Source organism: Triticum urartu, chromosome 1A (assembly GCF_056163025.1).
Source record: "Triticum urartu cultivar PI428250 chromosome 1A, HENAU_Tu73, whole genome shotgun sequence".
Lineage (NCBI taxonomy): Eukaryota > Viridiplantae > Streptophyta > Magnoliopsida > Poales > Poaceae > Triticum > Triticum urartu.
In genome coordinates, this window is record NC_141873.1 from 519,797,825 (window position 1) to 519,803,168 (window position 5,344).

Sequence of the window (5,344 nt, forward strand, 5' to 3'; positions counted from 1 at the left end):
CAACAACCACAAGCTGGATGCCAAGAACATTGGGGAGACCATCTTCAAGCTTCACAAGAAGATCGAGCACCTCCAAGCCCAAATCTATGACCTGCAAAACCAAAACTGTGAGTATGAATATAGATTCAAGGGGATGAGTTTGGCTGCAGATTTGAGGATCCCGGAGACTCGTTCATCCTTCTATGATGGTGAGCCTATGCCATGGAAGATGGACGACAAGCCTACTTCATCATCACCACCATCTTCTTCACCAACAAAGGAGACATAATCATATGGGTATGGGCACTCCCCTTGGCAACTGCCAAGCTTGGGGGAGGTGCCCCGGTATCGTATCGTATCACCATCACATCTATATCTTTATCGTTTTTCTTAGTTTGATCCTTTTGATAATATCTTGAGCTAGTAGAATAAAGTTTTAGTATGATCTAGTTGTGAGTTCTGCTTTATGATCCCTCTATGTAATCGAGTCCGTGAGCTATATAATAAAGATTAGTGTTGAGTCAAGGTCTTGATGATTTTGCTATGATCTTGAGGGAATAAAAAAAGAGAAGAAATGAAAAGAAATAAAAGAGATCATATGGATCTTATGGAGAGTAATGAGCTCACATATAAAGAGTATGATGAATAAAAGTTGTTGAGAGTTGACAAACATAGTTTTGGTCATCGTTGCAATTAATAGGAAGTAATAAAGAAAGAGAGGTCTTCACATATAAATACACTATCTTGGACATCTTTTATGATTGTGAGCACTCATTAAAATATGACATGCTAAAGAGTTGACGTTGGACAAGGAAGACAACGTAATGGGTTATGTTTTCTTACATCTGAGATAAATTATATTGTCATGGATCATCCAACATGATTGAGCTTGCCTTTCCCCTCATGCTAGCCAAATTCTTTGCACCAAGTAGAGATACTACTTGTGCTTACAAATACCCTTAAACCCAGTTTTGCCATGAGAGTCCACCATATCTACCTATGGAGTGAGTAAGATCCTTCAAGTAAATTGTCATCAGTGCAAGCAATAAAAATTGCTCTCTAAATATGTATGACTTATTAGCGTGGGAGAAAATAAGCTTTATACGATCTTGTGATGTGGAAGAAATAAAAGCGATGGACTGCATAATAAATGTCCACATCACAAGTGGCAATATAAAGTGACGTTCTTTCGCATTAAGATTTTGTGTGTCCAACCATAAAAGCGCATGACAACCTATGCTTCCTTCTGCGAAGGGCCTATCTTTTACTTTTATCTCCTACCTTACATAAGAGTCATGGTGATCTTCACCTTTCCTTTTTACATTTTATCTTTTGTCAAGAACAATATGTTGGAAAGATCCTGGTATATATGGCTAATTGGATGTGAGTTTTCATGAACTATTATTGTTGACATTACCCTTGAGGTAAAACGTTGGGAGGCAAAACTATAAGCCCCTATCTTTCTCTGTGACCGATTAAAACTCCATACCCATAAGTATTGTGTGAGTGTTACCAATTGTGAAAGACTATATGATGGTTGATTATGTGGACTTGCTGAAAAGCTCTTATATTGACTCTTTCCTATGTTATGATAAATTGCAATTGCCTCAATGACTGAGATTAGAGTTTGTTGGTTCTCAATGAAGTTTATGATTCATACTTGAAAGTGTGATTGAATTGTTACTTTAGCATAAGAGATCATATGACAATAATTTTATAAGTTGCTGTTCCAAGAATGATCATGATGCCCTGATGTCCGTATTTTATTTTTATCGACACCTCTATCTCTAAACATGTGGACATATTTTTCGATTTCGGCTTTCGCTTGAGGACAAGCGAGGTCTAAGATTGGGGGAGTTGATACGTCCATTTTGCATCATGCTTTTATATCGATATTTATTGCATTATGGGCTGATATTACACATTATGTCACAACACTTATGCCTATTCTCTCTTATTTTACAAGGTTTACATAAAGAGGGAGAATGTCGGCAGCTGGGATTCTGGGCTGGAAAAGGAGCAAATATTAGAGACCTATTCTGCATAGCTCCAAAAGTCCTGAAACTTCACGGAAGCTATTTTCAGAATAAAAAAATATTGAGCGCAAGAAGTTCCAGATGGGGCCCACACCCTGGCCACGAGGGTGGGGGGCGCACCCTACCCCCCTAGGCGCGCCCCCTGCCTCGTGCCCCCCCCCCCGGTGGCCCTCCGATGCCCATCTTCTGCTATATGGAGTCTTTCATTGAGGAAAAAATCGTAAGCAAGCTTTCGAGATGAGACTCTGCCGCCACGAGGCGGAACCAATCTAGGGCTCTGGCGGAGCTGTTCTGTCAGGGAAACTTCCCTCCGGGAGGGGGAAATCATCGTCATCGTCGTCATCGTCATCACCAACGCTCCTCTCATCGTGAGGGGGGCAATCTCCATCAACATCTTCACCAGCACCATCTCCTCTCAAACCCTAGTTCATCTCTTGTATCCAATTCTTGTCTCTAAGTCTGGGATTAGTACCTATAGGTTGCTAGTAGTGTTGATTACTCCTTGTAGTTGATGCTAGTTGGTTTATTTGGTGGAAGATCATATGTTCAGATCCTATATGCACATTAATACCCCTCTGATTATGAACATGAATATGCTTTGTGAGTAGTTACGTTTTTTCTTGAGGACATGGGAGCAGTCTTGCTATTAGTAGTCATGTGAATTTGGTATTCGTTTGGTATTTTGATGAGATGTATGTTGTCTCTCCTCTAGTGGTGTTATGTGAACGTCGACTACATGACACTTCACCATTATTTGGGCCTAGATGAAGGCATTGGGAAGTAATAAGTGGATGATGGGTTGCTAGAGTGACAAAAGCTTAAACCCTAGTTTATGCGTTGCTTCCTAAGGGGCTGATTTGGATCCATATGTTTCATACTATGGTTAGGTTTACCTTAATACTTCTGTTGTAGTTGCGGATGCTTCCAATGGGGGTTAATCATAAGTGGGATGTTTGTCCAAGTAAGGGCAACAACCAAGCACCGGTCCACCCACATATCAAATTATCAAAGTACCGAACGCGAATCATATGAACGTGACGAAAACTAGCTTGATGATAATTCCCATGTGTCCTCAGGAGCGCTTTCTTCTATATAAGAGTTTGTCCAGGCTTGTCCTTTGCTACAAAAAGGATTGGGCCACCTTGTTGCACTTTATTTACTTTTGTTACTTGTTGCTCGTTACAAATTATATTATCACAAAACTATCTGTTACCTATAATTTCAGTGCTTGCAGAGAATACCTTGTTGAAAACCGCTTATCATTTCCTTCTGCTCCTCGTTGGGTTCGACACTCTTACTTATCGAAAGGACTATGATAGATCCCCTATACTTATGGGTCATCACCTTGCTGCCCCTACTGTCACTGGGAAAGGACACCGCAAGATTGAAGCCAAAGCTAAGCACTTCTCCCATTGCAAGAAAGATTAATCTAGTAGGCCAAACAAAACTGATAATTCAAAGAGACTTGCAAAGATAACCAATCATACATAAAAGAACTCAGAGAAGATTTAAATATTGTTCATAGATAAACTTGATCATAAACGCACAATTCACCGGTCTCAACAAACACACTGCAAAATAAGATTACATCGAATAGATCTCCACGAGAACCATGGAGAACTTTGTATTGAGATCCAAAAAGAGAAGAATCCATCTAGCTAATAACTATGGACCCGAAGGTCTGAGGTAAACTACTCACACATCATCAGAGAGGCTATGGCGTTGATGTAGAAGCCCTCCGTGATCGATGCCCCCTCCGGCGGAGCTCCGGAAAAGGCCCCAAGATGGGATCTCACGGGTACAGAAGGTTGCGGCGGTGGAATTAGGTTTTTCGCTCCGTATCTGGTAGTTTGGGGGTACGTAGGTATATATAGGAGGAAGAAGTACGTCGGTGGAGCAACATGGGCCCCACGAGGGTGGAGGGCGTGCCTGGGGGGCTAGGCGCGCCCCCTGCCTCGTGCCTTCCTGGTTGATGTCTTGACGTAGGGTCCAAGTCCTCTGGATCACGTTCGTTCCAAAAATCACGTTCCCGAAGGTTTCATTTCGTTTGGACTCCGTTTGATATTCTTTTTCAGCAAAACTCTGAAATAGGCAAAAAACAGCAATTCTGGGTTGGGCCTCCGGTTAATAGGTTAGTCCCAAGAATAATATAAAAGTGTATAAGAAAGCCCATTAATCATCCAAAACAGAATATAATATAGCATGAAGCAATAAAAAATTATAGATACGTTGGAGATGTATCAAGCATCCCCAAGCTAAATTCCTGCTCGTCCTCGAGTAGGTAAATGATAATAACAGAATTTTTGATGCGGAATGCTACTTGGTATAATTTTTTTAATGTAACCCTCTTAATTGTGGTATGAATATTCAGATCTGAAAGATTCAAGATAAAATTTTAATATTGACATAAAAGCAATAATACTTCAAGCATACTAACTAAGCAATTATGTCTTCTCAAAATAACATGGCCAAAGAAAGTTCATCCCTAAAAAATCATATAGTTTGGTCATGCACCATTTTCGTCACACAAGAATGCTCTCACATGCACAACCCCGATGACAAGCCAAGCAATTGTTTCATACTTTAGTAATCTCAAACTTTTTCAACCTTCACGCAATACATGAGCGCGAGTCATGGATATAGCACTATGGGTGGAATAGAATATAATGATGGGGGTTATGTGGAGAAGATAAAAAGGAGAAAGTCTCACATCAATGCGGCTAATCAACAGGCTATGGAGATGCCCATCGATTGATGTTAATGCAAGGAGTATGGATTGCCATGCAACAGATGCACTAGAGCTATAAATGCATGAAAGCTCAACAAAAGAAACTAAGTGGGTGCGCATCCAACTTGCTTGCTCACGAAGACCTAGGGCATTTGAGGAAGCCCATTGTTGGAATATACAAGCCAAGTTCTATAATGAAAAATTCCCACTAGTATATGAAAGTGACAAAACAAGAGACTCTCTATCATGAAAATCATGGCGCTACTTTGAAGCACAAGTGTGGAACAAAAAGGATAGTAGCATTGACCCTTTTTATTTTCTTTTTTTTGGGCCTCCCTTTTTTCATTTGGCCTTCCTCTTTTTTTGGGACAATACTCTATGAATGATGATCATCACACTTCAATTTATTTACAACTAAATGATTACAACTCGATACTAGAACAAAGTATGACTCTATATGAATGCCTCCGGCGGTATACCGGGATAGCAATGAATCAAGAGTGACATGTATGAAAAATTATGAACGGTGGCATTGCCACAAATACGATGTCAACTACATGATTATGCAAAGCAATATGACAATGATGAACGTGTCATGATA